Here is an 11,639-nt window from a genome sequence, read left to right on the forward strand (position 1 = left end):
TCTAAATAATACTAATTGAACAATTCTACTATTTCTTTAAAATGCCTCTGTACTGCTACAGAGGTAAATATTAAAATAAAAGCGTATTCCAAATTAAAACGAACACCCCCGCCGGTCATGGTTTAAAAAATATATATATCCACGTGGCTGCACTTGTCAACCCGGGACAGTCGCATCTCTCAGCCCCTTTTCAGGCGTCACAACTTCTCTTTCTTCAAAAAAGGTCCTTTTGTCAAAGACGCATCAATTAATTCAGGCTACAAGAGTGTAGCCTGTAAAATTTTTGGTGTTTCATAACGGATGTCTCTTTCCATTCATCTATTCGTCAAATGTTAGGATGCTGGAATTATTTTGGACTAGACGAACACACGCAGGTAGCCTACTTTTTGAAGTTATTTGTTTGACAATATGAAAACATGACTAGTTCTGTTCCTGCCAAATTAAAAAAGGTAAAAAAAAACATTAAATTACATCCATAAAAAAAAAAAATGGCACAGGACGTGCACACATACACAGGAGGCCCTTGATCATGTATTATTTAATTGTAGAACATGTCCTTCACAATGGCAGAAATTGAGCAGGAGGAAAAGATCGCATAGGCTTTAGCAGGTTCATTTCTCATGAGACGCAGAACTACTGTGTATTACCATATAATATCATGGTCATTCTGCCCTTCATAGTATGTTCTTTCAGTTAGACTGACAATTGCAATGAAAAGTTTGAGTTTTCAAATACCTTCAGGAAACTAGGAGAAGAATACTTTGTCCATAATCTTTCAGAAACAGGACCAGGCCATTTCAGGTTTGATTTTCAAATCCTCTCGTCCTGTGTCAAAGATACCATTTTGGTACAATGCTGCTCTCATGTGGTCAAACACACGGCAGGCAGACAATGGTCACATGGGGCCAACCGATTTCACCAAGATGGGCAACAACATTTTCCAGTAACATTCAAATGATAAGTCACTCTTGTAAACATCTGGGCTCAAATATGATTTGAGTGAACAATTCTGATAAAAAATACCAAACACATTCATTTGAAAATAGAGCAATTAGTTTTGCCAGAAGCTTTACTGAACTTTACCAGAAAAAAAATGTACAGAATCAACATTTCTCCTCGTTTTAACTTTACACAACAAATTGTACATATTAACTTACATCTTAACATTTGGTTAAATTGGAGCTTTCGGTGAAGGGGACGTTAAGACGTCAGTACACTGAGGCACACAGAATGGTCCAAAGCGGCCAAACACGTCCCTGGCACGGACCGCAAAGTAGTACTTGGAGCCAGAGACAAACTGTGTGAGTGTACAGGCCATGGGCAAAGCCAAGGCCTTCACCTCCCCTATCTTCTTCCAGAGTAGGGGAGGTGTGCTGGGGCCAGAGTGGTCCTGGTGGTAGGCGTATAGGTGGTAGCTGTCCACGGCAGCACAGCTCCTGTCTACCTCAGTCACAGACCAGGAGAGCACGATGCCGTCATTCTGGCTCAGAACCCGGGTTATTTTGAGCAGAGGCTGTTGTGGAGGGCTGGTGCTGGCCGCTTCGAGGGGCAGGCTGATAGTTTGAGGTGGGACAGGCAAGGGGGGAAGGGGAGAGGGCTGGGGGCAAGGTGTGGAAGATGAAGAAGTGGTTGTGGCTGAGGCAACACTTTCAGATGGGGAGCCCTGAAAGATGAATTTTGATCAACTTTCACTCAGCCTTTCACATCCATTTGCTATGTTTACTCTCTTTGGTTGATTATAGGCCAATATGTACATTTGCTTTCAATTGGAAAACATTCTGGAACATGCAGTATTCCATGGCTGCATTCCAAACACTTACAAGACACACCCTCTCCCCTCAGCCCTCAAATTAAGTGGACACTTCTGATGACATATCATGACATCTGACGAGTTGACACTTGCAGGTGCAAGAAATGTATTTTAAATGGCCCGCTCTTGCCCGGAAATGTGTCACTCGTTCATCTCATGGTTGTTTTCAGTCATCATGGAACCACTGGTAGCTGTTGTGTGTGTGCCTTATATGCGCTACAGTCAATTATGATTGCATTTCATAATCTTGGCTAGAAGACAACACCTCCGCAGACATCGAATGTTAGCCATCCTACATTATCAGATACATCGAAAATTACAATGTATAAGTGTGATGTCAGGGAAAGTTGTGCGCAAACTATCGTTTCCAAAAGCTAACCAAACAAAAACATCATTACTTTTATGATAAGTGTTTGAGCCGTCATGTGCATAAGTAGCACCATTTCTAACTTATTTACATTTTGTTTTTACTTACACTTGTTTGTTGACTCTCCATATTAATGTAGTTTAAGTTTAGGCTGACTTTTCTTAACGGATGTACAATCAACGCAAATTTAATTATGGGGCATTTCAGGCCCCGGAGTGAACATAATTGTACTAGAGGTCGACCGATTATGATTTTTCAACGCCGATACCGATTATTGGAGGACCAAAAAAAAGCCGATAACGATTAAATCGGCTGATATATATATACACTGCTCAAAAAAATAAAGGGAACACTTAAACAACACAATGTATCTCCAAGTCAATCACTCTTCTGTGAAATCAAACTGTCCACTTAGGAAGCAACACTGATTGACAATAAATTTCACATGCTGTTGTGCAAATGGAATAGACAAAAGGTGGAAATTATAGACAATTAGCAAGACACCCCCAATAAAGGAGTGGTTCTGCAGGTGGTGACCACAGACCACTTCTCAGTTCCTATGTTTCCTGGCTGATGTTTTGGTCACTTTTGAATGCTGGCGGTGCTTTCACTCTAGTGGTAGCATGAGACGGAGTCTACAACCCACACAAGTGGCTCAGGTAGTGCAGCTCATCCAGGATGGCACATCAATGCGAGTGGCCTGCTGGAGGTCATTTTGCAGGGCTCTGGCAGTGCTCCTCCTTGCACAAAGGCGGAGGTAGCGYTCCTGCTGCTGGGTTGTTGCCCTCCTACGGCCTCCTCCACGTCTCCTGATGTACTGGCCTGTCTCCTGGTAGCYCCTCCATGCTCTGGACACTACGCTGACAGACACAGCAAACCTTCTTGCCACAGCTCGCATTGATGTGCCATCCTGGATGAGCACGGTGTTTCCTCCGACACATTGGTGCGTCTGGCTTCCGGGTTGGAGGCGCGCTGTGTTAAGAAGCAGTGCGGCTTGGTTGGGTTGTGTTTCGGAGGACGCAATGCTTTCGACCTTCGTCTCTCCCGAGCCCGTACGGGAGTTGTAGCGATGAGACAAGATAGTAATTACTAGCAATTGGATACCACGAAAATTGGGGAGAAAAGGGGTTAAAATAAAATGTAAATAAAAATTGTAAAAACGAGGGCTGAGGGGCTTCCGTTGCCCATTTCCCTTGCTTGGCTAATCATTCTGAACCGACAACAAAGATGGTCGTGGGGATTCCCCCAATTGCATAAGGCGAGGGTAAGTGGAGGAGGGTGTGTCTTTTATAAGTTTGAAACGCAGCCCATGTATTGAAAGACAGTTTCTCTGCTTTCAAATATTTGGTAGTCTCACCTGCAGGGGGCGATGATAAACAGCATGCGGAGATCCAACAGCTGAAGTCTGACCAAGAGATGACCTCACTGAAACAATAAATTAAAGAGAAAAACTCTGGGTATTCTACTGTCAACATAACCACAGACAGTGTTTGCACAAGACACCACCTACCGGCCTGTGTTCCGACTGAAGTGGAGGTGGCTGTTTGCTGTGTGGCTGTTGTTCGCTGACCCGCTGTTGAAGGCGAGCGTGAGGCCTTCAAAGCCATCGGAGCCTTCAGCACTCCAGTAACTGCACACAACACATGGGGACAACTTCGGGAGATGTACAACTCACTGCACGTCTGGCCTCTATAATATCATAAAATACTGCTCACCAAAAGGAAGAGGGAGGGAAAGGAATATCAATCTTACCTAGAACATCATCATCCTCCTCCTCCTCCTCCTCCTCTGTCAGGTCTATGAATGCTTCTGATTTGGCATGGTGAGATGCCTGTGTGGAGTCTGAAGGTGGGTTTGTAGATTCACTACCTACATAGAAGATAGAAGAGTGTAGGAAAACACAGCTTCTCAGAATGACACTGAGAATCTGGGCAAAACAAACTACTTACATATACTCTTCCAAGATAACAAGCCAAACTTCTGAGGTGTAAGCTAACCTGTTTTCACAGGCACCTGTGGTAAAGGGGCAGCTAGTTGTGCTGGGGCAGCTGGATGCACAGAGGCAGCTGGTCGCACAGAGGGTTGAGTGCCTGTGGTGGCTGGCATTGAGAATCTTGGTAAGGATGAAGTGGAGTTCGCCACAGACACAAGCCGAATGGACTCACAGACGGAGACAGACACACTGGAGCTGGGCCTGCTGACTGTCCCAGTGGCTCCAGAGTGGGAGACATTGGGTGTGGCACAGAGTGTGGTTATGGTTGTGGCCCTGCGTGTGGGTGTGGTTATGGTTGTGGTTATGGGTGTGGCCCTGGGTGTGGTTATGGTTGTGGCCCTGCGTGGTGGGTGTGGTTATGGTTGTGGTTATGGGTGTGGCCTGGGTGTGTTATGGGTGTGGCCTGGTGGGTTATGGTGTGTGGCCCTGGGCGTGGTTATGGTTGTGGCCCTGGGCGTGGTTATGGTTATGGTTGTGGCCCTGGCGTGGTTATGGCTGTGGCCCTGGGCGTGGTTATGGCTGTGGCCTGGGCTGGTTATGGTGTGGCCCTGGGCGTGGTTATGGCTGTGCCCTGGGCGTGGTTATGGTTGTGGCCCTGGGGTGGTTATGTTGTGGCCTGGGCGTGGTTATGGTTGCCTGGGTGTTATGGCTGTGGCCTGGGCGTGGTTTATGCTGTGGCCCTGGGCGTGGTTATGGCTTGTGGCCCTGGGCGGGGTTATGGTTGTGGCCTGGGCGTGGTTATGGTTGTGGCGGGGTTATGGGTGCCTGGGTGTGGTTATGTTGTGGACGTTGTGGCAGCTGGTGAGTCAGTGGGTGTAGTCGTGGTGTGTGGTTTGTGCAGCGAATGAGATAGAGGAGAAGCAGAGGGGCTTGGGAGCAGCAGGGGTGTAGGGAGTAGTCCTCTGCAGGAGGAAGGCAGTGGTGGGTGTCACAGTAGAACTCGTCATGGCGGGAAGTGCGCACACTGGGATTAGCTGGGAGTTGGTTGGGTTGGTAAGGATGGCTGTCTCCACCAGGCAGCTGTATGAGGATATGACTGGAGAGGGAAGGCGGACGGGCCTGGTGCTGGGTAACACAGGTGCTCAGCATCAAGGTTTGGGATGTGGGTTGAGATCGGATGAGGCTGTGGAAGAGGGAAGGTAGCAAAGGGGTTGTGGAAGAGAAAGAAATGGAGATTTAAAAAAAGGAAGAGACTGTATACAATGATATTACTAGTTGGTTATAGAAAACACAGATTAAGATAAAGAGAACCTGCCAACAGACCAACTCCTCTGCTCACCTGTGGGTACAGGAGTAGGGGTTTGACAGCCCTGATAGTAGTACAGGAGTAGGGTTTTGAACAGCCCTGATCATTACTACAGGAGTAGGGGTTTGACTGCTCTGATCATTACGCTTTTGGATCCGGTGTGTTGTTCCCATTGTTCTGTTTACAAGGAAGGAATGATTACAGGCAGAGGATTCAGAAGCTGATCAAAAGGCTGCTCAGTGGAGAATGATGGTGAACACAAACATAGTGATGCTGAGAGATACAGTATGAGTTGTGCATCCAATCAATTGCTTTTATCCCAATAACTCAATGATAAATTGAATTTCGTTGTCATGCACCATTTCTTTTGTTACCCTCTGGTGAAATGTTTTTCCTCTGATTAATTGGGACACGCTGCTACACTTCAAACCATTGACTTACCTCAGGCCGAGAACTGCTGATTGCTGGGGTGGTTGCTGTGGCAGAAGTAGAGGTAGTGGCAAAATACTGATGAATATAGGAAAGCAACTTTGTATAGAGTTCAATGGTACCACCAATCTTTCAAAAAAGCAAGTTCTCTCTGAAATCACAGTCATCATTGAAAGATCAATTGCCTCCATTTTCACTCACTTCTGGATGATTCTTGGCATTCTCCCTGGCTGGTTGGCAGTTCCAACTTTCTTAGAAAGTCGGCCAATCTTTGCCTGAAAGGGCACGTGGCGCATGATTTGCTTGTCTAATGGGCAATACATTCCAATGTCTTTATCCTAGATTACCCTGTTTGTGTTTATTTATCATCTTCTGACAACTGACCTGCAGGATCTTGAGTGACACGGTGTTTTTCTATTTTGTCAGTCTGTCTCTGAGCCCTGAAGACTCATGTCAATAGTGTGAGCTGCGACACACAACTTCTCCTCAACAAGCTGCTGCACCACCTAAAGAGGACAGGGGTTTTAATGGGAAGTGAGAAAAAAGATGGAAGGTTTTTTTATTTGTTTAACTTAAAACAGTCAACTGAGATTTTTTTTTTTTTAATACACGAGAAGGTAACACCAATATAAAAATTGCCAAAAATATGCCATGCAACTCAGGATACAGGACTACAATTGGGAACTGAGACGTGGTTTCTTAAATAAAACATTTAATAAAACATCTCAATTGAGGACCAACCTTCTTTAGCTTGTGTTGCCTTTCAGCACTCCCACTGATCTTCAGCTCCACATGAGCCTCCAGCTCTTCACAGTCTACTCTGGCCTCTTATGATGCCTCTCGCCACTTCTAAGTCCTTTTCTCCCTGCTTTTGACCACCATCCTCCGAGTCTCCAGAAACGGATCGTTTCTTCTGTAGAGCAGCACCTCCTCTTCTTGTTTAGAGGAAAACAACAACATTATAATATCAAAAACAGCTATTGTCGAAGCTAACATCTTGAAAAAAAATTACCTGAAGACAGAAATATGACCAATTCCTGCAACCTAGTAACTAACGAACTAAACTTGACATAATCACTTTGGTACTTCAGTTGGGATTGGAAAAGACTATAGAATTACCTTCATCAATCTGAAGGGGCGTTGGTGATGAAGGGCGGACAGTCAACTGGAGCACCACTTTCAAATTTTCTGGTTCTCCATGTTAACCTCACTTTTCTACCCCTCCTTCACTTTCCCTCTGTTCCTCCTCTTTCTCATCTTTTTTCTCCTCTTCCTCATTCGCTCTCATCCTGGACATCATCATCATCTTCACTAAGCACCAGGAATTGGCCTGACCTCCTGGTCTGACTCTGCCGTGTATGAGGGAGAGTGAAGGGAAGAGACAGACTCTACAGCCATGTTGGAGGACAGGAGGAGGAGGCGGCAGGTTAATATGGGACTGTGTCCTGAGTGGTACCTGGTACCAGGTCTACTTCCATACCATCAACCTGTCTCTCTTTACTGCTTCTGTTTTCTCTGAACTCACAGGAGAGGAAACGATAACATCCTCCTTGGAATTTCTATCCACCTTTATCAGTCCATTCATTTTGTCTTCTACCTCAAGGCTGGGTAATGTAGACTCCGTGTCCTCTCCTATTTCCTGAACATCTTTTACATCAGAGTGTATGTTCTGTGATGAAGAAACCAGTAATTCAGAGGCTGTTGGTTCCTCAGAGGTCTCAGTGGTTAGGGATGTGGCCGTCAGGGAGGAAGGGCAATGAGTGGTGGTATGTGTAGTTCCATGTATTTCTTTATCTACTTCCATAAACACATCTTCACAGTGCTTCCCATTTACCATTGCTGGCTGAGGTGGGGATGGGAAAGAACATGGAGAGGAAAGAGTGGTGTGAAGGGATTCCAGTTGCCGTCGATCGCTGACTTTCATAGTCTTTTTTGCTCTGAAAATTTTCCTCAGGGGTTCCTCTGCGACAGCAACATCCATGCTTGACCTGAATGGTGGTGGAGAAGAACGAGCAAAAGAATGTCAATCGTGTACAATTCTGTTTGTTTTACTCTACTTAATTGCATTTCAATGCCTTTGATTCATGCAAATTAAAAACAAACATTTTCATTAATCTCTTCATTAATGAAGTGTATTAAATTCAAATAGAAGTGGGCGCACTGACTTTCCCATACACACTATTGTTGAAGTCCAAGATAGGACACACCCACAATCATGCAGCTCCTCCTCTTTACACCCTGTCAACTCTGATTGGTAGAGTGCAAAACCTGCCAGGCAACTCAAGCAGGCGATTCAGTGACGGGTTTCAAATATCTGGGCCTGGTGGGAGGTGTTTGCACCGTGTGAAAAGCGATTGCATTTGTTTTGGAACCGGGCTGCCTCCTGGGCGTGAGCAGCTCTGGCCGACGGCGGCTCAAAACAAAAAAAGTGGGTTAAGCAAGTGGAGTAATGAGTAGGATTCTGTTTTCACATGCAAAAAATATATATATATATTTTTTTTTTACCCCCTTTTCTCACCAATTTTGTGGCATCCAATTGTTAGTAATTACTATCTTGTCTCATCGCTACAACTCCCGTACGGGCTCGGGAGAGACGAAGGTCGAAAGCCATGCGTCCTCCGAAACACAACCCAACCAAGCCGCACTGCTTCTTAACACAGCGCGCTTCCAACCCGGAAGCCAGACGCACCAATGTGTCGGAGGAAACACCGTGCACCTGGCTACCTTGGTTACCGCGCCCGGCACGCCACAGGAGTCGCTGGTGCGCGATGAGACAAGGATATCCCTCCCGGCCAAACCCTCCCTAACCCGGACGACACTAGGCCAATTGTGCGACCTCCCGGTCGCGGCCGGCTGCGACAGAGCCTGGGCGCGAACCCAGAGTCTCTGGTGGCACAGCTGGCGCTGCGATGCAGTGCCCTAGACCACTGCGCCACCCGGGAGGCCCCAATATATATATTTTTTAAACACTTTATCTGCCTTCCCAATGAAAGCTAGTTTGAAAATTCTCACATTTCATGCAAAAGAGATGTTTCTGAACGATGCACCATGCTGCTATGTTGACAGCATGAGCTTACAGCCCAGACTACTGTTCCATTTGAGAAGGGTGCTCCTCCCACACCGCTTTTCACCTTTCATGTCACCTAGCAGCATTCACAGAGGCAACATTCTGGCTTGTAGAGGTCGTGAGAGGAAACTTTCCTGATCCAAACACTAATTTATGCCCAACGTAGATTTCCATTAAATAAAACATAAGGTTTCCAGGTTATATAGTCAACTAAGTGGTAAGTTCAGCATATACTTACCACTGCCTCATCAAAATAGGAAGGAAAACAAATCAATCAAATAACCTTGCATAGTGCCATGCCATCTTAGCCATGTTATCTTGACAAATTTAGGACAGCTCTTAGAGCCAGAAAGATTTTTTTTTTTAAAGCAATAAAATAAACCCCATTGAGTTGGAAGAATCTGTAATGACATTAGTACACTTTTTCAAAGATGATTTGAAAACTTAATGTTGCCCTCATGGAATGTCATTCCTTAACCTGCCCCATCGTAAATCCAGTACTACCTGCAGCTGAAAATGTAATGCGATGCATTTGCTCCATGTAAAGAGTTTCCGTTTAGGAGGGTGGAGACTTTTTACTTGTCTCTTTAATATATTTTCAGAAATTCCCCCCCCCCAGAACCTAATTGAGCATTTGACGCAATTATGTAAGATTAGTTCTGGGATTCAGATTCGCTCCATGTGACCCCCCTCTGACAGTATGGGTCTGAATTGACTTGTCAAACCCAAGGGTATGGGGTAATCCCCCTATGATAACATTCATGGGGATTCCCTTTGCAGTTGGATGAAATTCTATTTAGCCCAGTTAGATTACCCTGTGAAAGGAGGCAATTAAATGCACCTGTGGACACTCAGACTAAGTATCAAGTTCTAGACTAAGTATCAAGTTCTAGACTAAGTATCAAGGGCTAGACTAAGTATCAAGGGCTAGACTAAGTATCAAGGGCTAGACTAAGTATCAAGGGCTAGACTAAGTATCAAGGGCTAGACTAAGTACGACATTTGATTTTACTTTCCCAGTGAAAAAAGTCCAGTAGAGACTATCAATCTGCACACCTGAATTTAATTTCATACTAATTGATTACTGTTGATTTGTCGCACCAGGTGTTGGCTAAGTGAAAGAAGGCGTGGCCAACCTAGTCCTACAGTGTATTGGCTAAGTGAAGGAAGGCGTGGCCAACCTAGTCCTACAGTGTATGTCACAAAGCAGAATCAATATTAGCCAGGTAACTAACAAACATTCAGATATAGCTAAAGTGCTAAAGTAAATGATGGATTATTGAGAATATTGAGTCGGTACCATTTACATTTCAAGTCAATCTTTCTCAGTTAGCTGGCTAAGTCATCGATCCTGACATTACTTAAGAGGGCCATGGAGTGCACAGGCTTTTGTTCCAGCCCAGAAATCACAACACACTCCTGTGCCTCAAACAATTTGAAGTTGAGTATAGTGATATTTCACACATTGTTTTGCACTGACAAAATAAGATCTCTAATGGAACATGTATAATAAGACTGGCTGTAGGAACACTGCCCTTGAAGTCAAGATGTGCAGGATCTGATGGCTTGGACACATTTTCACAGAGTGATAGCTGTGCTGGAGTAGCTGGGTCTCATGGGACAGGGCACGGACTGTGGCAAGGCACTCAAGCAGTAGAAGATGAAGTGGACTAAGTTATGTAAATTTAATTCCGTCAAAATGGTGCGTTAACGGACCTGCAATTGCTACATCAGTAAGGTATGTAGATGCCTTCAATGGCCTCACCAATACATCACCACTTACATAAAATGATCCATTCAGTGAAGTTTAGACTAAGATTTAAAGTATATCTTAATGCAGTAACTCAATGTTAAACACGTGAGGTCACTCACCCTTTACATCCAGTTTCAAAACAGGATCCTGTAGTGACCAGAACTTGCTAAGTGCTAAATTGAATCAGCAAATGCTAACTTGCACAGTCATTTAACCTAACTTGACCTGTCTCCTTATCCTGTCTGTTGTCACTGATTGGGAGTGAATCACAACCACTCAAAACCAGCACATTCTTAGTATGTTCTAAACTTCCCAGCCCACATTCGTATGTTCTAAACTCCACAGCTAGCCTATTCAGTTCGTCAATTCGCTCCCTCTCAAACAAAGCAGGAAGTGTGATGGGGGAGGGAAATCCAGACAGATGAAGGCGGGGCTACCATCTTTGGAGAAACTGCAGAAAAGGGAACAAAGGTGTTTCAAAGCACTTTCAATTGCACCATTCTTCATGAAAAGGAGTCGTCTACATTTTTTAGCAACTCTCATACTCTATGCTCATGATACAATCCCATCTCAATCCATCCCGCATTGTGCTTCGGGCATTATTATATTTTATTATTATCCTGAATATTGTCCCCAGAATACTCATTACTAACTTGTGACGAACTATACCCAGAGGGAAATGAACTATACCCAGAGGGAAATGAACTATACCCAGAGGGAAATGAACTATACCCAGAGGGAAATGAACTATACCCAGAGGGAAATGAACTAACATGATTCAAAACCATCTCATATTGCTTCTGCATGTTTACTACTACTTTTTCTTACTGTTTGATTAGTACTAGAATATTTGTATGCATCCTATAATGTATACTTTTCAGTCGATAGTTTAACACAAATAAGCCTACAGTACATCAACAGCCTAGGTTCTGCAACCTCATTATGCATGTCAAGCTTTTCAGTCAGCCATTTTG

General features: G+C 44.6%; 1 protein-coding gene and 1 pseudogene across 1 annotated transcript in view; both read right to left on the reverse strand.

Annotated features, from left to right (window-relative positions):
* The window catches only part of grin2ba (glutamate receptor, ionotropic, N-methyl D-aspartate 2B, genome duplicate a), a 140,041-nt gene extending 136,334 nt beyond the window's left edge, over positions 1–3,707 (reverse strand). The window contains 2 exon segments of the mRNA XM_070438518.1: positions 3,535–3,602; positions 3,688–3,707. The gene's annotated coding sequence lies outside the window, so the exon portion shown is untranslated.
* Positions 3,708–7,119: 3,412 nt separating this feature from the next.
* Positions 7,120–11,065, reverse strand: LOC112069362 (activating transcription factor 7-interacting protein 1-like; annotated as a pseudogene).
* Between the last annotated feature and the right edge of the window lie 574 nt (positions 11,066–11,639).

The sequence above is a fragment of the Salvelinus sp. IW2-2015 genome, unplaced genomic scaffold (assembly GCF_002910315.2).
Source record: "Salvelinus sp. IW2-2015 unplaced genomic scaffold, ASM291031v2 Un_scaffold992, whole genome shotgun sequence".
NCBI lineage: Eukaryota > Metazoa > Chordata > Actinopteri > Salmoniformes > Salmonidae > Salvelinus > Salvelinus sp. IW2-2015.